Source organism: Pristiophorus japonicus, chromosome 20 (assembly GCF_044704955.1).
Source record: "Pristiophorus japonicus isolate sPriJap1 chromosome 20, sPriJap1.hap1, whole genome shotgun sequence".
Taxonomy (NCBI): domain Eukaryota; kingdom Metazoa; phylum Chordata; class Chondrichthyes; family Pristiophoridae; genus Pristiophorus; species Pristiophorus japonicus.
This window is the reverse complement of record NC_091996.1, coordinates 39,445,652-39,471,644: the sequence shown is the minus strand read 5'-3', so window position 1 is coordinate 39,471,644 and position 25,993 is coordinate 39,445,652. Positions and strand designations below refer to the sequence as shown.

Below are 25,993 nucleotides of genomic sequence, written 5' to 3'. Positions count from 1 at the left end.
CAATTTTGACTTCATACATTTAATTTATTTTTAATAGTTAAAAGTCAAAACCCTTCCAGAATAAGCTTCAAATGTTGAATTACAGTAAGTTTAAAATGCTGGAAAAGACAGCATGTCAAAAATCAAAACGCCATGGCGGCTGGGAAATGAACTTTGAACCTTCGGTCTTCATGCCCCCTTATTACAAATTTCTAGACCCATCGTTAGAAACAAAAATGCAGTTTTGAAAACTTGATTTGTTCCTTGCAATACAAGAGATGGATATTCTGGGCATGTCTACAGCTTAATTTACAACATGCTCATGTCATACTGCATTTGCAGTATAACCACTTGTTTCCAGATCATAAGCAAGACCTTTATAGTTTTTGCTTTTGAAAAGGGAAAAAAAAAGGATCTGAATTGTGAAATGCAATCGTGACAACCCTGGAATCACTTGTAATAAAGAGAGAATTTAATTTGTTCAGTCACCGTAAAGTAGTGATATATATTCAGGGCTATTTGCGAGCTGCTAGTTTTAATTTAATTGTTGTTTCGCTGGGGGGGGTGATGTTCAACTTTTGGGAATTTGGGTTGGCATACGTGCAATAGAAATCTTTTATTAAAAAAGTTCAGGACTTTCCATCAACAATCATTGCCTTCTCCTCCCACACTATTTTCTTCCCAGTACCACACAACTTCCTCTAGCTGGGATGGGTTGGGTCACAAACTTCCCCACAACCTACATTAATCACACTCCACATCTGGCAATATGTAATTGCTCAAACAAGCTGGTCTTGACTGAGATTTTCTTCTCTCCCATTCCCTCACCCCGAAAAACTAAAAGGCCATCTTGCTATGATTCAACATTCCACTGAATAGCCCCACCCAAAACTAGTAAAATAAACTTAGCTCATACCATAGCCAGTCGGACAAGCTCTCATGCTTAAAATGTACTTCCTTATAGTTGGGAATTAATCCATAGTGCGGCTCGAGCCAAGCCATCCTCTTGCTTTCCAAAGTTGACTGTTCCGCGATCTGGTGGTTCTGCATTTCCAAAACCTACAGCTATGGTCTTGTGTCTGCAGGAAACTGAACTTGTATGAGCCATAATCAGTGTCAGATTCCTATTTTAGAAAGAGATCCTGTGCTGTGGTATTTATGTCAAAATGTTAACTGTCCAGATTTCAAGCCAAAGCTAAGCTTCCCAAATCAGCTGCTGAGAATACCAGGGTGTCTGAAGAATAATTTCTCAGTTGGTCTTGAGGAGCCAACGCAGATTGAGGGGATTCAAACACGAAATAGCAATAATTACAAATAGTGGAGCACATGCAGCCCCAAACGCCAGTAGTCCAGTCCAAGGAAGCTTGCAAACTCAGTCCATTTACATATTTCCTCGTCAGCTGGTCTATACCATTAAGAAATTAGAACATGCTGTATTAGTTTTTAACAAAAAAGTTGCTTTTCAGAATTTCAGATCGAGTGTCAGCCGAAAGATGCACCAACAAATGTCACAGTCTGCCACCAAATGGTAGGACACTGGTTTCCCTCCCAGTCCCATAGATTGTGTCGAGTTTGCCGATCTCATGCAGGACGATGTTATGCGCAGAGCAATTGGCCATATGACCCTCAGATTGGAGAGGGGAACCAATGGACAAGGTTCTCACTTCCAATGACTTTTACTGAAAATGCATATGGACAGATCCACTTTAATTTCACCTGTGGTTGATTAGCCTGCCCACATTCACTTAAGCCCCTCAAATTAATGGGCCTGAATTCACGCTCCCCACGTGTATATACGGAACTCAAGTATGAATGGGGATCCCCCTACTCTGATAGGTTGGGTGGGCTGGCTCACGTGATCCCAGTGAGGCGTACAAAGCACGTACGCTCTTGGGATACGTGGGCCTCTACAAAGACCTTTGCATAGAGGGCCTGGAGCACAAACCTCCGGGACCACCAAGTACTTTCGTAGAAATCTTTGCGGTCGGTGGCTTTTGTCCGCGGGAAGCCTCAGACTGCAAATTTGGGGCCATTATGGGTCACTTAGGCAAGGCATTTGTGGGAACCCAGAATCCATGGACCCTGGCAAGTAGTCAATGCCTTCAGGAGGGGAAAGGAGTGAAATTTTGGGGGGGGGGGGGGTAGTTGAGAAATCAATCACTTGCCAGCCCACCGTCTTATCCAAAATTAGGCTCAATTATGTGCTGTGAATACACTTCGTGTCCATAGAGTGTGGAGGAATACATTTAGAAAAATAGGAATGGACATGAGACCAGAGCACAAAAACGGAATGGAGGAAATTAGCATCTGATGCTCCATTTTCTGCAGCCATTGCTTGCAGCATTATTAGTTACGCTAATGAAGGTTCAAAGGGATGCTATTTGTTTCATGTCATTTATAGAACAGTCGGCACTAACAAACACCCATTATCTCCAAGGAACTGAATATCCATTGATAGCTATTAAAAATTGCAGCAGCTGTAGAACAATCGCATCATACAAAAAGGGGCGAGAAGGCCATGGTTAAATTGTGCCTCTGTGCCAGGGTGCTATGTTAACCTCGCAGGCTGGATACAATAAAGAAATGTTAACTTTCGGATTCAACATAGGGAACGCCACCGAGGCATACAAAGTAGAAACATTGCAGATGCAATCCCAGGTCCGCACTGAGTTAGCTTACCTCGGCCAGATTGTATGGACAGTGTCAGAGCTGGGTAAGGGGGAGAAAATGAGCAACGTTCTTGCTCCTGATCATTAGCTAGTGGCCTCCTATTGAAAACTGCACACAAGGAGAAAAATGATGTCTCGTGAGAACAGATCCTGCATGGCCATGATACTCCCCATGTCCAAATAGCTTAATGATTTTCCTTGTCCGGGGCTTACATGTGGTAAATAACCATTTGAACAAGGGTTCCCCCTGGACCACTAACATTTGTGCGAGGAAGGAACACAAATCAATTTCCCCCCCCCCCCCCAACTTCCTCTCTGGTTTACCTCTCACACCCCAGGTCATTCTTCAACCAAAGGAAGGAAGGAAGGAAGGAAATTGACCCCACACCTCTTCAATCCAATCTACAAAAAAAATAACTGCATAAAATCTACTTTGTGCAACGACAAAACCATTTCAATAACATGATTTCTAAATGATCACATTCTGCAAAAAGTCTTGCTTTTAAACACATTACAGAGCCCAGTGTGATAATGAGTCGTGTTTTCAGTCAAACCTAGAGACTGAACCCTCCCTCACCTTACTGCTGGTTGCAGGGGAGGGGAGGGGATGACAAGCTATTAGAATACTTGGAAACAGAATCCTTAAGCTCATAAGGTTTAATCTTACACATTACCTGGAATTAGTTCAGTTTGGTTTCAGATATTTTTGAAGGAGAGAGGAGAGGTTGGGGTGGGGGTGTGTGACCAAATCTGCTTGTCCATTGTAGGCAGAATGTTAAAAAAGGACTACTCTGTACTCAGTTACTGATCCAAACAGAGCTAAACATAGGACCTGAATATCCCTAAAGCAAGCCAATGATTCAAACAAGACCATATTTGGAAGCTGTGCAACTTTTGGCCAGTTTCTTTCCATTTAATATTTTCCACCGTGTTGATTTCTGTGCATTCGGCTTTTACAGACTTGAAAAGTCTGTGATCTGGAAGACATTGAAACCGCACAACAGAAATCTGCTGAGCTCTAGAATACAATGGTCTAGTTCAGGATTAGAGGGCTTTTCTGCTCAATTTCAAAATTAATAAAAAAATAAAGAGAAAGATTTGCATTTATATGGCGCCTTTCACGACCACTGGACGTCTCAAAGCGCTTTACAGTCAATGAAGTACTTTGAGTGTAGTCACTGTTGTAATGTGGGAAACACAGCAGTCAATTTGCGCACAGCAAGCTCCCACAAACAGCAACGTGACAATGACCAGATAATTGGTTTTTGTTCAGTTGATTGAGGGATAAATATTGGACAGGACAGCAGGGATAACTCCCCTGCTGCTCTTCGAAATAGTGCTGTGGGATCTTATGTCCACCAGAGTTTAACATCTCATCTGAAAGACGGCACCGCCAACAGTGCAGTACTCCCTCAGCACTGCACTGGGAGTGTCAGCCTAGATTTATGTGCTCAAGTCCCTGGAGTGGGACTTGAACCCACAACCTTCTGACTCAGGCGAGTGTGCTGCCCACTGAGCCACAGCTGACAGCAGATCACAAGGGCTTTGAGATTTTCACAATTTTGACGATATTGCTGGACAATAGTTTACCTTTACTATTTTCTTTATGAATTAATTAATGGAGGCTCAGGCATATATTGAGTCAATCGATCCTGAATGAACGACAATTTAAGTAAGGGACAAGGGGCTAGAAATTAGCCAGCTGAACGCACGTTTTAATGCAATTTTTGCTTTAAAACTGCTTTTTTGTTCTTAAAATGAACTGCACAAAATTCCCCTAAGTTTAAGAATGGAGTTTTCAAAATATCCCCAAAAAACAGACCACCACAAAAAAATATCGCACCGCCTAAATCTGGCTGTTCGGCGAACCCGTACTCAGGTGAAAAGACATGAAAAAAGCAGGCACTGCAACCTCAAATGTTGGTATGAAGACCTGCAAAAAAGGCAAGTTAAAGTTTTTATTTTTTAATTATTTTGCAGTGATTAAGGGTCTTGTCAATGTTTTGAGATTGATTTTTTGTTTTTTGCAATGTGTGTGTGTGTTTTCTCCCCTCCTCAGGGCCTGTATTTTTGCCGTTGATAGGCCTCAGGCTAAAGTTGGCGAGATCGTGGTTTCCGCCACGGATCCTCTTGCAACACCGTTTAACGACAGGCGTATTTTCTGGACAAATTTACCCAGTTTAAAAAATAACAATTTTTATCCTGATTTCTTCACAAAAAAATGACGTTATTTTATCAAAAAACGGCAGGCTGGGGAGTTTCTAGCCCAAAGTCTATTGGGGGTCTTCTTCCAAGGTGCTTACCTCCCACACTGGTTTCTCTAAACTGTAACTTGGGTCCTTAAGTGAATCTGTTTCCATGTGCACTAGATCACACTGTTAGGAGACAAACATTTCAGCTACACCATTCTTCACAAGTTTCTGGTCTAGGGCCTGGATTGGAATAACTCTTGTACATTTGGGAGCAGGCAAGGGCGAGAGAGAAAAACAGATCACCATTACCCCCACCGCAGCAACAACAACTTGAATTTTCATAGCGCCTTTAAGGTAGTAAAACGTTTCAAGGCGCAATAAACAAAATTTCACACCGAGCTAGTTAAGGAGCGATTAGATCAGATGACCAAAAAGCTTGCTCAATGATGCAGGTTTTAAGCAGCGTCTAAAAGGAGGGGTTTAGGGAGGGAATTCCAGACCTTCGGGCCAAGGCAGCTGAAGATATAGCTGCCACTCGTGGGGCGATTAAAATTGGGGATGTGCAAGAGGCCAGAATTGGAGCAGCGCAGAAATCTTGAGGGTTGTCGGAGGTTACAGAGGTAGGAAGGGGCGAAGCCATAAGGGATTCGAAAACAAGGTTGAGAATTTTTTAATTGAGGTGTTGCCGGCCCAGGAGCCAATGTAGGTCAGCGATGAGACCCATGACACAACCTACAGCATGATTTAAGGCATGAGTTAAGGTCTTACTACATCATGAGGTACAATGGATACTAAGAGCAGATTAAAGTGTCTTACATTCATTTAAACGAAGAGTAAGCAATACTCCAAAAAGACAGCAACAAGTCTTAAATGAACCTTCTCTTTTGATCAAACCAAACCCCAACTCCTACACCACCCTGCCACTTTTAATCTACACATACAGGATGGGGATGGCAGTTATAATGCCTTCAGACACATGCTTACATTCCATTAATGATAGCACTGTTGCACAAGTGTCATTATGTTTTGTTGGGAAGCTGAATGTAGGAAAAACATTTCTTTATGGAATCTAGTGTGTAACATTAAATCAAATTCTTATTTCCAAATACACATTTTTGAAATTCCACACATCATTTACCAGTTGTTGAAGGATTTAATCCTTTGCCTTTTCCTCGAGACACCTCATTAACAATGGTGACGAAAAGGCATTGACCTGAAATGAGAACCCTACACTCCTCTCTCTACAGGAAAGGTTAGGAAACATTGCAATGGGGGAGGACTTAGAGGTACAGCCAGTGGAGGCAAACCAGTCCCACCCAGCTCTCTGCTCAATGACTATTTGTCCCACCTGTGGTTCTCGTATTGGACTGTACAGCCACCTAAGAACTCATGTTAAGAGTGGAAGCAAGTCTTCCTCGATTCTGAGGGGCTGCCCGTGATGATGATGGAGGGTTGAATTAAGAAATTGGGAAGGATTTAAGACTGCTGTGGGAGTTGTGTATAGGCCCCCTGGTAGCAGCTCTGAAGTTGTAGATGGTATAAATGCAGAGATTAGACAAGTGTGTAGTAAAGGCAGAGTTGTTTTAATGGGGGATTTTAACTTTCATATAGATTGGGAAAAACAGACTAGCACCGGTCAGAAAGGTGGTGAATTTCGAGTGTAACCGGGATAGTTTTCTACAACAATATATCCCAGAGGCAACAAGGGGGCAAACCATTAGATTTAGTAATGGGTAATGAACCAGATTCAGTTAACAGTCTAACTGTGCACGAACATTTATCCAATAGTGATCATAATATGATCGAGTTGAGCATAGCGTTTGAAGGGGAGAAACACAAAACAGTTACTAATGTTCTAGATTTAGGCAAGGTCGACTTCAACAGGATGAGGCAGAGACTGTCCACAGTAAACTGGCAAATCTGTTGATGGGTAAAATGATATATCAGTGAGAGATGTTTATCAAAAGATTGAATGTGATACAGAGCAGTTTATACCCGAGGGACAAGAGCTCTACTTGCCAAAACAAAAACAGCCATGGACAACGAGAGAGGTAAGGGACAGCATAAAACTAAAGCAATGGGTATACAAACATGGTGAGTGGAAGCGATCCTGGTGAATGGGAATGATACAGAGAACAGTAAAGGGTCATAAAACAGAGCTACAAAAAGTATGCAAAGAAACTTGCAAGGGAGCACTGAGCAGTTCTGGGCACCACACCTTAGGGAGGATATATTGGCCTTGGAGGCAGCGTGGGTTTACCAGAATGATACCCGGACTCCAAGGGTTAAGTTAAGAGGGCAGATTACACAAACTAGGGATGTATTCCCTGGAATTTAGAAGGTTAAGGGGCGATCCGATCAAAGTTTTCTGGATATTAAGGGGAACAGACAGCGTAGATCGAGAGAAACTATTCCCACTGGTTGGGGAGTCTGGGACCAGGGGGCAGAGTCTCAACATTAGAGCCAGACCTTTCAGAAGTGAAATTAGGAAACACTTCTACACACAAAGGGTGATGAAAGTTTGGAACTCTCTCCTGCAAATGGCAATTGGTGCTAGATCGATTGTTAATTTTAAATCGGAGATTGATCGCTTTTTATTAACCAAAGGTATTAAGGGATATGAGCCAAAGGGTGGAGTATATGGAGTTAGATTGCAGATCAGCCATGAACTCATTGAATGGCAGAACTGGCTCGATGGGCTGAATGGCCTACTCCTGCTCCTGTGTTCACAGATCTGGCCTGACCTGGTGAGTATTTTCAGTATGTTCTGTTTTTATTTCAGATATCCAGCATCTGGAGTACTTCACTTTTTGTGATAAATATACTCAGTGAAATAAAGCTTCTTGCACACTTCAATCCACAAACTGAAATTAGTTATCAAAGCTTCAGATGCTCTGAACACAACTTTCCACTGGGCAAAGCCAAAATAAGATGTTGGCAATACTAAGCTTCCACTGTTGTCTTGAAAAGGAATGCATTTTTTAGGATACCTTCCAAACACCCAAGACGAAGAATGCATAATATTTAAAAGTGCAATTTACATTCAATAAAGTGATGGAGGATGTAATTGAGTCGGACGTGAAGCAGAGGAAGATACCCTGCAAGGGATAAGGTCATACTGCTTCAGTTTGAGAAAGTGTAAATCCATTGTCTAAACTGGTTTGTATGGTAGTGAGGGAACTTGTTGGATCCCCTGCCTCACCATCTGTTTAGTAAGCAGGGATTCTTTGTATCCTGCTCTCAGCGTTTACATTGCCAACTTTTGCATGTGTGTATCCAGGTATGCACAAAGCAGGAGACTTCAAGTTACAGCCAGGCTGGAGCCAAGCAAGGTAAACAGTGTTCTGCCTGGCTGGTACCCAACTGTTTCAACCAACCTCAGACATGCAGTTTTAGTGTCAATCACCAAGTCTTGGCAATCGAGAACCACTTCAGTTTATTATGGTCAACTACAGTATTGAAATACATGGGGGAAGTAAAGAGGACATTTATTCAAGCAATCTGAATCACACGATAGACATCATTTCAGTCCCGGTCACCTATATCCCTTCAGTCAACAGCAGGCAGAAGTCTATCGATTTCTATCCATTACTTTGGCAAAATCGATATCGGAGGAGACAACACGGTTTTAAATATGCTGTGACATTAAATATGAAACCAAACCTGGAACAGTCAAGCCTGTGAATAACTTGCTTGGACTTAAATATCAGATGCCTAACTGAGATCTGTCTCACAATGAGCTCAGTGTTCCTTCAGATAAAGCACATAGACCTTCATACCACAGAAAGCAGAGCCTGAAGTCAGACATCCAAAGATCTCCAACAAGGTTTTCTGGAGACTGGGGCCGCAAAATTCGTTACCGCCCATGACAGCCACAAGGCAAGCGTTCCTGTGCCAGGTGCGGAAGTCCCATCCAGATTTGGGTTACCACCTCTGACGGGAAGTGTAGCGCAAAATATCCCGCTGCACTTCCTCTCGGGACGGGAGTGTGGCGCAAAGCCATACGAAGTTCCCCTTAACGGGGAGGGCCAAGCTGCCGATTCTGGGGCGCTACCAGTAGGAGCGGGGCACGACCGGTTATCGCCGCTAAACTCCCGCGCGAGTTGGTAGCGGCGCCACGCCCAGGCGAAAACTCATTTGCACACCCCTAGAGGGCGCTAATGAGACGCAAACACCTCAAATTCATGATATGAAGGTTCTATTTATTTCCCTTAAATCTTTGGGGGGGGAAACCCTGCCACTAGTGTCAATTACAGGACAAGAAGGGATTTAGAGATTTTAAAAACTACAGCACAGCACTGAGCCCATCGTGATTGTGCAAGACCATCAGTTCGAGTGATGTAATGCAACTTGGCATGGCTGTTCTAGGTACAATGGAATTGTCCAACTGGTCTACTCTCTTCCAATAGAAAGGCAAAGAATGAGTAAATTACTACACTCATTTACAATTCATAACATCAGAACAGAATAAATATTTAAATGCAGAAGCGTTTACAACAACAGCATTTGCAGAAAGTGAGAGTTTTATTTTTGGTGGATATTTAACAGTTTTTCCACAGATAAGTTTGATTAACTCAAACTACATGGTATGCTTTATCACATTTTCAAAGCAAGCATTATGTACTTGCATCAATATCTGGCAGAGGTTCCTAGTTCAGAACATTGAGAAATCAGCGCTATAAACTGAAGTATAGCTGCTTCCTCGGCAATTCATCAACATTACCAGAATATTTCAAAGAAAGAGAGCAGGTTAAGTGCTCTAGTGGAAAATAATCTTGTTAGACATACGGAATCGATGGGCAACAACAACTTGAATTTATATAGCGTCTTTAACGTAAGAAAATGTACCAAAGCGCTTCACAGGAGTGTTACAAGACAAAAAAATTAATTTGACACCGAGCCAGATATGAAATTAGGGCAGATGACCTAAAGCTGGGTCAAAGAGGTAGGTTTTAAGGAGCGTCTTAAAGGAAGAAAGAGAAGTAGAGAGACGGAGAGGTTTAGGGAGGGAGTTCCAGAGCTTGGAGCCCAGGCAACAGAAGGCACAGCCACCGATGGTTGAGCGATTATAATCAGAGATGATCAAGAGGGTAGAATTAGAGGAGCGCAGACATCTCAGGGACGGGGGTGTGGAGTTGTGAGGTTGAAAGAGATTACAGAGATAGGGAGGGGCAAGGCCATGGAGGGATTTGTAAACAGGGGGGAGAATTTAGAAATTGAGGCGTTGTTTAACCGGGAGCCAATGTGGGCCAATGAGCACAGGGAGTGATGGGTGAGCGGGACTTGATGCGAGTTAGGACACGGGCAGCCGAATTTCAGATCACCTCAAATTTACGCAGGGTAGAATGAGGGGCCAGCTAGGGGCTCGTTGGAATAACCAAGTCGAGAGTCACAGAGGCGGGAGTCCAGGGAGCAGAGTCAGCGGAGACCTATAAAAGGCCCACACTCAAGCTGTCCGGGGAGTTGGAGGCGCAGGAGTCGGAGTGGCAGCGGCCTATAAAAGGCCCAGCAGTTCGGGGACCAGTGTGGTGAGTCAGAGAGGCCAGCTGGTGCAGCTGCAGCAGGGTGAGAAGGCAAAAAAGTAGAAAGAAATCGAAAGGTGACGTCACAGCCAAGGGGGTAAGTGATTGGTAAGTAGCTTTTCATTTCTCTTTTCTTTATCAGTAAGTAACCCTTAGCATTGTTGTTGCCAAATTAAGTTAATCTAGGAGTTAAGACATGGCAGGAGAGCTCAGACACACGTTATGCTCCTCCTGTAATATGTGGGAAGTCAGGGACGCTTCCGGTGTCCCCGACGACTACGTGTGCGGGAAGTGTGCCCGCCTCCAGCTCCTGACAGACCGCATTGCGGCACTGGAGCTGCGGGTGGATTCACTCTGGAACATCCACGATGCTGAGAATGACATGAATAGCACGTATAGCGAGTTGGTCTTACCGCAGGTAAAGGGTACACAGCCAGATAATGAATGGGTGACGAACAGGAAGAGCGTGCAAGGAAGGTAGTGCAGGGATCCCCTGCGGTCATCCCCCTGCAAAACAGATACACCGCTTTGGGTACTGTTGAGGGGGATGACTCATCAGGGGAGAGCAGCAGCAGCCAAGTTCATGGCACCGTGGGTGGCTCTGCTGCACAGGAGGGCAGGAAAAAGAGCGGGAGAGCTATAGTGATAGGGGATTCAATTGTAAGGGGAATAGATAGGCATTTCAGCGGCCGCAACAGAGACTCCAGGATGGTATGTTGCCTCCCTGGTGCAAGGGTCAAGGATGTCTCGGAGCAGGTGCAGGACATTCTGAAAAGGGAGGGTGAACAGCCAGTTGTCGTGGTGCATATAGGTAAAAAGAAAAATGGGATGAGGTCCTACGAGACAAATTTAGGGAGCTAGGAGCTAAATTAAAAAGTACGACCTCAAAAGTAGTAATCTCAGGATTGCTACCAGTATCACAGGCTAGTCAGAATAGGAATCGCAGGATAGCTCAGATGAATACGTGGCTTGAGGAGTGGTGCAGAAGGGAGGGATTCAAATTCCTGGGATATTGGACCGGTTCTGGGGGAGGTGGAACCAGTACAAACTGAACGGTCTGCACCTGGACAGAACCGGAACCAATGTCCTCGGGGGAATGTTTGCTAGTGCTGTTGGGGAGGAGTTAAACTAACATGACAGGGAGATGGGAACCAATGCAGGGAGACAGAGGAAATAAAATGGAGGCAGAAGCAAAAGATAGAAAGGGAGAATAGTAAAAGTGGAGGGCAGAGAAACCCAAGGCAAAAAACAAGGGGGGCTATATTACAGCAAAATTCTAAAGGGGCAAAGTGTGTTCGAAAGACAAGCCTGAAGACTGTGCCTCAATGCGAGGAGTATTCGGAATAAGGTGGTCAAATTAACTGTGCATACAGCAGTTAACGGATATGATGTAATTGGCATCACGGAGACATGGCTCCAGGGTGACCAAGGCTAGGAACTCAACATCCAGGGGTATTCAACATTTAGGAAGGATAGGCAGAGAGGAAAAGGAGGCGGGTGGCGTTGCTGGTTAAAGAGAAAATTAATGCAATAGTAAGGAGGGACATTAGCCTGGATGATGTGGAATCGGTATGGGTGGAGCTGCAGAATACCAAAGGGCAGAAAACGCTAGTGGGAGTTGTGTACAGACACCCGAACGGCAGTAGTGAGGTTGGGGACATCAAAGAAGAAATAAGGGATGTGTGCAATAAAGGTACAGCAGTTATCATGGGCGAATTTAATCTGCATATTGATTGGGCTAACCAAACTGGTAGCAATGTGGTGGAGGAGGATTTCCTGGAATGTATTGGGATGGTTTTTTTAGACCAACATATCGAGGAATCAGCTAGAGAGCTAGTTAGCCTAGACTGGGTGATGTGTAATCAGAAGGGACTAATTAGCAATCTTGTTGTGCGAGGCCCCTTGGGGAAGAGTGACCATAATATGGTAGAATTCTTTATTAAGATGGAGTGTGACACAGTTAATTCGGAAACAAGATCCTGAACTTAAGGAAAGGTAACTTAGACGGTATGAGGCGTGAATTGGCTAGAATAGGCTGGCAAAGGATACTTAAAGGGTTGACGTTGGATAAGCAATGGCAAACATTTAAAGATCACATGGATGAAAGTCAGCAATTGTATATCCCTGTCTGGAGTAAAAATAAAACAGGGAAGGTGGCTCAACTGTGGCTAACAAGGGAAATTAAGGATTATGTTAAAACCAAGGAAGAGGCATATAAATTGGCCAGAAAAGCAACAAACCGGAGGACTGGGAGAAATTTAGAATTCAACAGGAGGAGGACTAAGGGTTTAATTAAGAGGCGGAAATAGAGTATGAGAGGAAGCTTGCAGGGAACATAAAAGCTGACTGCAAAAGCTTCTATAAATATGTGAAGAGAAAAAGATTAGTGAAGACAAACGTAGGTCCCTTGCAGTCAGATTCAGGTGAATTTATAATGGGGAACAAAGAAATGGCAGACCAATTGAACAAATACTTCAGTTCTGTCTTCGTGAAGGAAGAGACAAATAACCTTCCGAATGTACTGGGGGACTGAGGGTCTAGTGAGAAGGAGGATCTAAAGGATATCCTTATTAGGTGGGAAATTGTGTTGGGGAAATTGATGGGATTGAAGGCCGATAAATCCCCAGAGCCAGATAGTCTGCATCCCAGAGTACTTAAGGAAGTGGCCCTAGAAATAGTGGATGCATTGGTGATCATTTTCCAACAGTCTATCGACTCTGGATCAGTTCCTACGGACTGGAGGTTAGCAAATGTAACACCACTTTTTAAAAAAGGAGGGAGAGAGAAAACGGGCAATTATAGACCAGTTAGCCTGACATCAGCAGTGGGGAAAATGCTGGAAATCAATCATTAAGGATGAAATAACAGCACATTTCGAAAGCAGTGACAGGATCGGTCCAAGTCAGCATGGATTTCTGAAAGGGAAATAATGCTTGACAAATCTTCTGGAATTTTTTGAGGATGTAACTAGCAGAGTGAACAAGGGAGAACCAGTGGATGTGGTGTATTTGGACTTTCAAAAGGCTTTTGACAAGGTCCCGCACAAGAGATTGGTGTGCAAAATCAAAGCGCATGGTATTGGGTTAATGTGCTGACGCGGATAGAGAACTGATTGGCAGACAGGAGGTAGAGAGTTGGGATAAATGGGTCCTTTTCAGAATGGCAAGCAGTGACTAGTGGAGTGCCGCAGGGCTCAGTGCTGGGACCCCAGCTCCTTACAATATACATTAATGATTTGGATGAAGGAATTGAGTGTAATATCTCCAAGTTTGCAGATGATACTAAACTGGGTGGCGGTGTGAGCTGTGAGGAGGACGCTAAGGGGCTGTAGGGTGACTTGGACAAGTGAGGTGAGTGGGCAAATGCATGGCAGATGCAGTACAATGTGGATAAATGAGAGGTTATCCATTTTGGGGGCAAAAACATGAAGGCAGATTATCTGAATGGCGGCAGATTAGGAAAAGGGGACATGCAACAAGATCTGGTTGTCATGGTACATCAGTCATTGAAAGTTGGCATGCCGGTACGGCAGGCGGTGAAGGCGGTAAATGGTATGTGGGCCTTCATAGCTAGGGGATTTGAGTATAGGAGCAGGGAGGTCTAATTGAAGTTGTACAGGGCCTTGGTGAGGCCTCACCTGGAATGTTGTGTTCAGTTTTGGTTTCCTAATCTGAGGAAGGACATTCTTGCTATTGAGGGAGTGCAGCGAAGGTTCACCAGATTGATTCCAGGGATAGCTGGACTGACCTATGAGGAGAGACTGGATCAACTGGGCCTTTATTCACTGGAGTTTAGATGAATGAGAGGGGATCGCATAGAACCGTATAAGATTCTGACGGGACTGGACATGACGGGGAGAATGTTCCCGATGTTGGGGAAGTCCAGAACCAGGGGACACAAGTCTTAGGATAAGGGATAGGCCATTTAGGACTGAGATGAGGAGAAACTTCTTCACTCAGATTTGTTAACCTGTGGAATTCCCTGCCGCAGAGAGTTGTTGAGGTCAATTCATTGGATATATTCAAGAGGGAGTTCGATATGGCCCTTACGGCTAAGGGGATCAAGGGGTATGGAGAGAAAGCAGGAAAGGGGTACTGAGGGAATGATCAGCCATGATCTTATTGAATGGCGGTGCAGGCTTGAAGGGCCGAATGGCCTACTCCTGCACCTATTTTCTATGTTTCTAGAGGTAACAAAGGCATGGATGAGGATTTCAGCAGCAGATAAGCTGAGGCAAGGGCGGATGTGAATATAGGCGGTCTTAATTATGCTGCGGATATGTGGTCGGAAGCTCATTTCAGGGTCAAATATGACACCAAGATTGCGAAGTCTGGTTGAGCCTCAGACAGAAGTTGGGGAGGCATGGAGTTGGTGGCTAGGGAACGCAGTTTGTGGCGGGGACCAAAGACAATGGCTTCGATCTTTCTAATATTTAGTTGGAAAAATTTCTGCTCATCCAGTACAAGCAGTCTGACAATTGAGAGACCATGGAGGGGTCGAGAGAAGTGTTGGTGAGGTAGAGTCAGTGTACATGTGGAAACTGACGCTGTGTTTTCGGATGATGTTGCCAAGGGACAGCATATAGATGAGAAATAGGAGGGGGCCAAGGATAGATCCTTGGGGGACACCAGAGGTAACGATGCGAGAGTGTGAACAGAAGTCGTTGCAGGTGATTCTCGGGCTACGATTAGATAGATAAGAATGGAACCAGGCGAGTGCAGTCCCACCCAGCTGGACCATGGTGGAGAGGCGTTGGAGGAGGATGGAGTGGTCAACTGTGTCAAAGGCTGCAGACAGGTCCAGGAGGACGAGGAGGGAGTTTACCCTTGTCACAGTCACAAAGGATGTTATTTGTGACTTTGATGAGAGCCGTTTCAGTACTGTGGCAGGCGCGGAAACCTGATTGGAGGGATTCAAAAATAGAGTTCCAGGAAAGATGGGCACGGATTTGGGATGTGACAACATGTTCAAGGACTTGAGAGGAAAGGGAGGTTGGAGATGGGGCAGTAGTTTGCAAGGATGGAGGGGTCGAGGGGTGGTTTTTTTGAGGGGTGATGATGGCAGATTTGAGAGAGAGGGGGACAGTACCTGAGGAGGGAGAACCGTTAACAATGTCAGCTAACATGGGAGCCAGAAAAGGAAGTTGGGTGGTCAGCAGTTTGTTGGGAATAGGTTCAAGGGAGCAGGAAGTGGGTCACATGGATAAGATGAGCACAGAGAGGTGAAGAGGAAAGATCAGAGAGAAACTGGAGAAAGATAGGAGTTCAGGACTAGGGCGGGGGGGGGAACCCTCAGAGGAAGTTTAGCCCGATGGGCTCGAGGAAGGAAGGGAAGAGGCAGAGGCAGCTGATCGGACGGTCTCGATCCTTGAGACAAAGAAGTCCATGAGCTCCTCACACTTGTTGTTGGAGGAGAGTGTGGTGGAGGCCGGGAAAGGGGTGTCAGAAGACCGTTAGCAATAGAGAATAGTAGTTGAGGGTTATCTTTACATTCCAGAATGATCCTGCAACAGTGAGCAGTTTTGGCACACGAGCGTAGGACCCAATACTACTTTATGGGGTCCAGCCACATCTGGCGGTGAATGGCTAAACCAGCTGTCCGCCACATCCGTTGAAGTCTGCGCCCCTTGGACTTGAGGGAATGATGAGGGCTGTACCGGGGGAACGGCCAGGGTGAGAGAGTAATGGTGTTAATAGGGATTAAGGCATCAAAGATGGCGGTGAGGGTGTGGTTGAGCAGATTGGTGGCTGCAGAAATATCAGTGAATGGAGGACAAAAGGCTGGACAGTTTGGAGTTGATAAGTGCAGTTGTAAGAGTTGGGAGAGTTCAGGTCCTCCCCCCCCCCCCCCCCCCCCACAAGGAGGACACAGAAGGATGTAGGGTTGGGTGGGGGAAGGGAGATGTGGGTAGAGAGCAATACAAGGAAATGGTCAGAGATGGCCTCATCTGCAATTGATACGTTAGGAATAGAGGGGCCACGAGAGATGGCAAGGCCATGAATATGGGTTGGGGAGTTCACATGGAGGGAGAGATTAAGGGAGGATACGAGGCGAGTGAACTCCAAGGAGAGAGAGTATGATGAATTGGGGTGGAGGTTGAAAACATCGCGGAGAAGTTGCTCAGTGCAAAGGCTGTGGGAGGAAAGCAGTGAAGATATCTTGGCGATAAAGTTTTTAAATTGTACTTGGGAAGTAGAGAATGAGAATTTTAAATGAGAGGTGAGAGGGGTGGAATAAGACGTGATGTTCAAAGAAGGAAAAATGCTGGAAGAGTAAGGGGACAGACCAAGGTGTTATTTGGTGATGAGACACACTGCCACCACGGCGATCTGGGCAGGGCAAGTGGTGAATGGTATAAGCCAGACGGGGAGGCTTCATTTAAAAAGGTAAGTGGTCATCACCCCAGCCAGGTTTCCGTCAGGGCCATGATATCGCTGCAATCATCCACGATAAGCTCATGGATGGCAAGGGCTTGTCCACAAGTGAACGGACATTCTGCGAGGAGATGTGGAGAGGAAGGCAACAGCTGACCTACTGCCAGCATCCACAGGGTCAGCGCTTGGAGGGGAGGAGATTGGCAAGGTTAGCCCCCACCCCCCCCCGGCAAGCTAGGCAGCAAGGTCGAGAGAAGAGGATGGGACAGTTGGGGTTGCTGCTTGTGAGGCGACAGTGATGAGGGCCACAATGGCCTTCAGAGGATGCCAAGAAAGGCACAGAGGGAAGATGCAGGCTTATCTGAGAGGGAGTCGAGCCTGGGATGATGCCAGGAGTGTAGGAAGGTCGAAGAGTAATGAAGGGTTGGGGTGGGGGGGGCAGGGGAACAGAGTATCCGAGAGAGGAGAGATGAAAGGCAGCATGATGATAGGAGAGACTGGTCAGGGAGGGATAAAGAGAAAAGAAAAAAAAAGGGGGGAGGAAGAAGTGGAAATATAAAAGTGCTGGACTCTGGTTTGGAGCGATGAATGGACACGGGGGGAAAAACTCAAGTTACACAGGCCTGGTTATATAGCAGTTCTAGTAGACCAGCTGGTCCATCAAGGCTGTGCCATAATAGACACAGAGGATCAAGAGAGCAGGCAAACTATTGCCAAGAGTGCAATTGGCCATAATCCTGTGCACTGAAAAAACACGGGCTGTGTCACTTGTATTTTATTGTGCCAAACAGAATCACAGAACCAGAGGAAGATTAGCTTTGGCACAGGAGATACAATTGGATTGATTTTCAGGTTAAAGCATTTTTAAAGGAAACAAGTATTCTATATACATTTCAGCTGTTGGAGATGGAGCTTCAAAAATGATCATGTCCCTGCTTATATCAATTACCTTAGTAGTTATGTCAGGTGGCAAGAACATTGAGGCAATAAGTGGCAACTGGTAACAACTAGGCGAGGGGAATAGTTTTCTCGCATGGTTCAGAAGGTTCTTGAAAAACAGCTTGTGGTGAATTAGATACCAGACATAATATTGCAACAAGCAATGAAATGGAAGGTAAATTACAGGTTTACGCCACAGACCTGGAACCAGAACAAATTTGTAGGCATGAAAGTTAAAAAAATAAGTGACTGCCAGAGTCTGTAAACTCAAGTTGACCCAATATAATGTTTTTGTATTCGGTGAACATTTGGTGGAGGAGGATTGGGAGAGAAGGAAATGCGAGGTGGGAGCAGGACTGATACTTGGCTGACTGGTAGTGCAGTATCCGATGGAATACCATTCTGTAACTAACACTTAGTGGAGGCCTACATTTTTCTATTTTGTAAAGCTGATCAATGAATGAACACACAATATTCGAGAAAGAATTCGAATAAAAATAAAATAAAGGCAAAGCTGGAAATCTAAAAAAAAAACAGAAAATGCTGAAAGTACACAGCAGGCCAGACAACATCTGTAAGGTGAAAAGGCACAACACTTGGTGTTTGCTTGTGAGAGGACTGAAATTAAAAGAACATGCATTTAATTCGGGTTGGGGGAAGAGAGATGGTGGGAGGGGAGGAGAAACAACAGATACTCCAATTTGAAAGGAGGAGTTCATGGGTTGAAAGAAAAAGATTAAAAATCACCTTTATGTCCTCAAGATGTTCCAAATGCTTTATAGCCAATGAAGTACTTTTGAAGTGTAGTTACTGTTGTAATGTAGGAAAGTCAGTCGCCAATTTTCACAGCAAGCTCCCACACACAACAATGAAACAAATGATGATCATCTATTTTCAGGTTTTGGTGGAGGGATAAATTTTGGCCAGGACACCCAAGAACTCCCATGCTCCTGTGTGAATAATGCCATGGGATCTTATATCCACTTGAAAGATTGAACAGGACCTCGGTTGACATCGCATCCAAAAAGATGGCACCCGACCAGTGCAGCAGTCCTTCAGTACTGCACTGAAGAGCCAGCCGAGGTTATGTGGTCAAGTTTCTGGAGTAGGAAGACCTGCAAAATGCTCGACAGAAAAGCAGAAACTGTTAGATGATGCAAAAGCTCAGTTCAGCGAAGCAAAGGGTGTGTAAATGGCCAATGTTGTGAAGAGGCATGGGAAAGGCCCACACAAGGAAAAGAAAGCAAATAAATGGGCAAAGGAAAAGCTTGCAGATGCAGGAGCTCTGAAAAGCAAACAGAAAATTCTAGAAACACATGGAAGGCCCACCAGTGCTGGAGAGATAAACAGGCCAACATCATGGATGCAGGCGCTCACATGAACCGTGTCTGACAAATGCCCAACACCTGAATTGCTAAGGCACCTTTCATCCCTCCTGATGCTGAAAGACCCACCCCACATCAACAGCACCCGCTGCTCAAGAAAAACAAGGTTATAGCCAACGCCCAAGTTAAAGGCATGTTAAGGCCAGAAGGCTGCAGAGTATACAGGGAAAAAAGCTAATTGGTTTCTGAAGCTTATGCTGAGTTTTGAACATGCTTGGCGGTGGCATCGTGTTGTAGACGATGGAAACTGCAATCAGTGACCTGGCAAAAATAGTCAGGTTCAGGAAAGGGGTAGGGAAGTTTAGGATAAGCAAGACCCAGTTATAAAAGTGGAGAGGAGCCAAGAGCAGCAGCATAGGAGATTGCTGTAGGAGGTGTCAATGGTCCAGTCAACCACCAACCATTAAAGCTCACTGCACGCCCCCCACCCCCAAACAGGATCTTGTGCCCCCCCCCCACAGAATCTTGTACTCCTCCCTCTCCCCAGCCCCCCACAGAATCTTGTACTCCTCCCTCTCCCCACCCCCCCCCCACAGGATCTTGTACCCCTCCCTCTCCCCACCTCCCCCAACAGGATCTTGTACCCCTCCCCCCCCCACAGGATCTTGTGCCACCCCTCACAGAATCTTGTACTCCTCCCTCTCCCCACCGCCCCCCACAGGATCTTGTACCCCTACCTCTTCTCCCCCACCCCCCCCACAGGATCTTGTACCCCTCCCTCTCCCCCCCCACCACAGGATCTTGTACCCTTCCCTCTCCCCCCCCCAACCACAGGATCTTGTACCCCTCCCTCTCCCCACCTCCCCCCACAGGATCTTGTACCCCTCCCTCTCCCCACCCCCCCCCACAGGATCTTGTACCCCTCCCCCCCACACGATCTTGTATCCCTCCCCCCCCCACAGGATCTTGTGCCACCCCTCACCCCCCCACAGGATCTTGTACCCCTCCCTCTCCCCATCACCCCCCACAGGATCTTGTACCCCTCCCTCCTCTTCCCCCCCCCCCACAGGATCTTGTACACCTCCCTCTCCCCCCCCCACAGGATCTTGTACCCCTCCCTCTGCCCCCCCCCCCACAGGATCTTGTACCTCTCCCTCTTCCCCCCCCCCCCCCACAGGATCTTGTACCCCTCCCTCTCCCTTCCCCCCAGGATCTTGTACCCCTCCCTCTCCCTTCCCCCCACCCCACAGGATCTTGTACCCCTCCCTCTTCCCCCCCCACAAGATCTTGTACCCCTCCCTCCCCCCCCCATAGGATCTTGTACCCCTCCCTCTCCCCCCCCTCCACAGGATCTTATACCCCTCCCCCCCCACAGGATCTTGTACCCCTCCCTCTCCCGCCCCCCCCACAGGATCTTGTACCCCTCCCTCTCCCGCCCCCCCCCACAGGATCTTGTACCCCTCCCTCTTCCCTCCCCCCCACCGTCACTGGATCTTGTACACTTCTTTCCCCCCCCCCCCCCCTCAGAATCTTGTACATCATTCCACAGTCCCAGCTTTTCTCAAAAGATGCACTCGCTTCTTTAACAGAATACAATACTAAGAGTTGCCATACTAGGAGGCCAATTGGCCCATTGTGCTCGTGACAATGGCAGCTCTTGTGGTTTCCAATCTACATTTCCAGCTATGTCCGTGTACTGTTAAATGTTTCAGTATTTATTGTAGCTCCCTCTTAAATCATACTGACTCATCTTAAACTCAGTTATTTAATTGGGTCAAGTTGCTACAGTAATCCTGGGTTTTTTTTCCACTCAAGTTGCTATTTTGATTAAATAGCTGCCTTGGCCGCAAGCTCTGAAATTCCCTCCGTCTCTCTCTTCCCTGAAGATGCTTGTTAAAACCTTCCTGTCCTTGTCCAAGCTTTATTACCTGCCCTGGTAACGCTCCTGTGAAGAGCCTGCAGATGTTTTACTAGTTAAGGGCACTATATAAACACAAGTTTTGATACTTCTGAGAATGGTGTTGCACAATTGAATAAATTAACAAGGTGTTAAAAGTATGCATTGCCCCCCACTCGCCAGCCCACTTTGAGGTTGGAAACCAGTCTGTTCCCCTTTCTCTAGTGAAACACTTGGCACCTTGCTCAATGGCACAGTTAAGATGATGCAATTGAAATGTAATGACTGACGGGCAGTAAATGATTTCTGTTTTGGGTCGTATTGCAGCAGTGAGCTGAAGGCACCGAGTTGCCATCTTGCACCACCAAAATGAAGGCTGCGTTTCAAGTCTGCACTGAACTCTTTGTACCATTTAATTGAAGTAAAACGTTGAGTTTCTCCTATCACTCCAAATTCCAACTGTACAATTTTACAGAATAGCGTTAAATTATAAAAGCTGCTCTCCACTCCCCACATAGAAAAAAAATTGGAGCACAAATCGAAGTCGCTCTGTAGATAAATTGATGTAGACCAGAGCAGCACATTAACAAGCTCATTGCCCCAAGTAACGATATATCCAATCTGAACTCTTCATTTCAAGGCACTGACCATCTGAATATCAAAATATACAGGAGGAACCCGATCAGCAAAGGGTTTGATTAGGGCAAGGAAAATAGAGTACAAGAGGAAGCTTGCAGGGAACATTAAGATGGACTGCAAAAGCTTCTATAGATATGTAAAGAGAAAAAGGTTAGTAAAGACAAACGTAGGTCCCCTGCAGTCAGAATCAGGGGAAGTCATAACGGGGAACAAAGAAATGGCAGACCAACTGAACAAGTACTTTGGTTCGGTATTCACTAAGGAGGACACAAACAACCATCTGGATATAAAAGGGGTCAGAGGGTCTAGTAAGAAGGAGGAACTGAGGGAAATCCTTATTAGTCAGGAAATTGTGTTGGGGAAATTGATGGGATTATTGATGGGATTGAAGGCCGATAAATCCCCAGGGCCTGATGGACTGCATCCCAGAGTACTTAAGGAGGTGGCCTTGGAAATAGCAGATGCATTGAGAGTCATTTTCCAACATTCCATAGACTCTGGATCAGTTCCTATTGAGTGGAGGGTAGCCAATGTAACCCCACTTTTTAAAAAAGGAGGGAGAGAAAACAGGGAATTATACACCGCTCAGCCTGACATCGGTAGTGGGTAAAATGATGGAATCAATTATTAAGGATGTCATAGCAGCGCATTTGGAAAGCAGTGACATGATAGATCCAAGTCAGCATGGATTTGAGAAAGGGAAATCATGCTTGACAATCTTCTGTAATTTTGAGAGGATGTTTCCAGTAGAGTGGACAAGGGAGAACCAGTTGATATGGTGTATTTGGACTTTCAGAAGGCTTTCGACAAGGTCCCACACAAGAGATTAATGTGCAAAGTTAAAGCACATGGGATTGGGGGTAGTGTGCTGACGTGGATTGAGAACTGGTTGGCAGACAGGAAGCAAAGAGTAGGAGTAAATGGTACTTTTCAGAATGCCAGGCAGTGACTAGTGGGGTACCGCAAGGTTCTGTGCTGGGGCCCCAGCTGTTTACATTGTACATTAATGATTTAGACGAGGGGATTAAATGTAGTATCTCCAAATTTGCGGATGACACTAAGTTGGGTGGCAGTGTGAGCTGCGAGGAGGATGCTATGAGGCTGCAGAGTGACTTGGATAGGTTAGGTGAGTGGGCAAATGCATGGCAGATGAAGTATAATGTGGATAAATGTGAGGTTATCCACTTTGGTTGTAAAAACAGAGAGAGATTATTATCTGAATGGTGACAGATTAGGAAAAGGGGAGGTGCAACGAGACCTGGGTGTCATGGTACATCAGTCATTGAAGGTTGGCATGTAGGTACAGCAGGCGGTTGAGAAAGCAAATGGCATGTTGGCCTTCATAGTGAGGGGTTGGAGTACAGGGGCAGGGAGGTTTTATTACAGTTGTACAGGGCCTTGGTGAGGCCACACCTGGAGTATTGTGTACAGTTTTGGTCTCCTAACTTGAGGAAGGACATTCTTGCTATTGAGGGAGTGCAGCGAAGGTTCACCAGACTGATTCCCGGGATGGCGGGACTGACATATCAAGAAAGACTGGATCAACTGGGCTTGTATTCACTGGAGTTCAGAAGAATGAGAGAGGATCTCATAGAAACGTTTAAAATTCTGATGGGTTTAGACAGGTTAGATGCAGGAAGAATGTTCCCAATGTTGGGGAAGTCCAGAACCAGGGGTCACAGTCTAAGGATAAGGGGTAAGCCATTTAGGACTGAGATGAGGAGAAATTTTTTCACCCAGAGTGGTGAACCTGTGAAATTCTCTAGCACAGAAAGTTATTGAGGCCAATTCACTAAATATATTCAAAAAGGAGTTAGATGTAGTTCTTACTACTAGGGGGATCAAGGGGTATGGCGAGAAAGCAGGAATGGGGTACTGAAGTTGCATGTTCAGCCATGAACTCATTGAATGGCGGTACAGGCTCGAAGGGTCGAATGGCCTACTCCTGCACCTATTTTCTATGGGCCCAAGTTTCGAGCCGTGCCTAGAACGGCGCAGTCCCAACCTGGACACCCATTTTTCGCACCAAAGTGTGCCTAAAAAAATTTTCCAGATTCTCCAGCTCCCTGCAGCTCGGCGCAGCGCAGCAGGAGCTGTGGGGGGCGGAGCCAGGTCCCTGCGCTGAAAACAGTGCCGGGACCTCTGCACATGCGCGCTACAGTGGGCACGCATGTGCAGTAGCTCCAGGCGCCCAAAACTGTGTGGGAGGGGCCGAAGCACGCAGCCCCTAGCCCTGGCCCAATGGGCTCACTGGGGCTGCGTGAATAAGGCTCCTCCCATGGCCAGCTCCTGCTTCCTCCTGACCCGACTCGACTCCCGCTTCCCGCCTCCGGACCCGACACCCGCTTCCCCCCCCCCACCCCAACTAGACCCGACCTGACCTCCCTCCCTCCCCTCGACCCGAACCAAACCGACCTCCCGACCCTGACCCAACGCCACCTACCTGTAAATCTGGTGCTGGGGACGGGCCCTGCCCGAAGTCTCGGGCCCGACCCGTTCAGCCTCCCTCCCCCTTTTCCTCCCACCCACTTTCCTTTTCTCCCCCCCCTTCCCCCCACTCTCTCTGTCAGAAACACAGACACTGATAGACAGAGAATGAGACACACACACACACACACCACACACACCACACACACCACACACACCACACACACCACACACAGAGATAGAGATAGAGACACTGACAGAGACACACTGGGGGGGCATCCCAGCACGCTGTTGGAGGGCTCCCGGTGCTGCAGTCGGTAAGTAGAAAATGTTTTATTTATTGATTTTTTAAAAATTATTTCTTATTAATTTTTTTTGATTTATTGGTTGATTTAGTGATGTTTTTAATGGCTCTTTATTTGTAAAACTGAAGTGTTTAATGTTTGTAAACTTCCTTTTAAACCCCCCCCCCACCACAATTCCCTACGCCTGATTTTCTAAAGTGTAGACAAGGTTTTTTCGAGCGTACAAAAATCTTCACTTACTCCATTCTAAGTTAGCTTAGAGTAAGTTTTCACTGACGAAACTTTGAAAACAGATGTAAGTGGCCGGACACGCCCTCTTTTGAACAAAAAATTCTGTTCCAAAGTGAAACTGTTCTAACTGACTAGAACTGGAGCAAACTAAAATGGCGAGAATTCAGATTTTTAAGATACTCCGTTCTACACCAGTTGCTCCTAAAAATCAGGAGCAAATCATGTCGAAACTTGGGGCCATAGTTTCTATTTTTTTCTAAGATGACAACCATTCTCCCCCAAACTACGTCCACATGTTGGACTATCACAAGTCTTGTACAGTTGAGCAAATAGGGATAGTGTCAGCTGTGGGTCAGTGGTAGCACACTCGATTCCGAGGGACTGTCTATGATGATGATATCATCAATGCAAGTCTTTCTTTTCACACCTTTACACAATTACCTGTGCAACAGAACCAAACAACGGCCATAATAATAAAGTCAAAAGGATCCTCTTCAACCAAACACAGACAACTGCCTCTAACCATTCGGAGGTTGTAATACATACTGTTGTGCACCACACAACTGAATACCATTCATAATTTGAAGTCTATACCACACAGTATCAAGTAAATAGACCAACATCGTAAGCCACTTATACAAGTCTCCATGAGTGGAACAAATACGGCATTCAATAATTTTATTCAATCTTCGGTTTAGGCGATTCAGAGAACTGTAATGGGAACATTTCAAAATGGTGTCAACATTAATCCTGCTTTTCTACTTGCTGACTCCAATACCGAATTCAGGAATGAATTTATTTTCCATTTGCTTTCCAGACCCAAAATGGGGAGCAAAAGCCATGGCAGAATGCAGTTTAGAGAGAGTTAAAAATATCGATGTTTGCAAGGTTCAGGTTTCGTGACTGGCTGTTTTTGTTTGCACACTAGCACACCCTTTTATCAGGTGGGATTAATGCTCTGAATGCAAACCATAATCAACACTTCATGAAAAGGAGTCAGTCAGTGGCTACTAATGGTAATCAGTAAAGGGTGGGCCCAGCCAGACTCCCTGGAACAGCTTGGTACAATATAATGAATCTTCTTCCAAAGGAGGACATCAATCTCAGCCACAACAGCTGCCAGTGCAAAAATCACTGATAAATTTAAGGAAATTACTTTGTAGAAAATATTTCTACATTATCTGCTTCACATGATCAAAATACTGTAAAATCCACACCAACATTAACCTACTTTCAAACTGAAATATGCTAGGAGTCAACCCAGCATGACTGCTGTTAAACAAATGCAGCAGCTTTTTGATGCTAGAAACATCCAACAACTGCCACTGCAAACAGATGGACTGATAATTCATCTCACGGCAGTTAGTGGGAGTTTGTGGTGCATAAAATGTCTGCTGCTTTTGCGCACATAAATCACTGCACTTCAAAGTAATTTACTGTATGAATCATGGACGTTGAGATGCAATAGTTTAAATGTAAGCCCATCTTTGTTTT

General features: G+C 45.6%; 1 protein-coding gene across 1 annotated transcript in view; it reads right to left on the bottom strand.

The window, feature by feature from the left end:
• LOC139232489 (protein Niban 2-like) overlaps nt 1–25,993 on the bottom strand; it is a 238,739-nt gene that overhangs the window by 112,870 nt on the left and 99,876 nt on the right. The window lies entirely within an intron of this gene.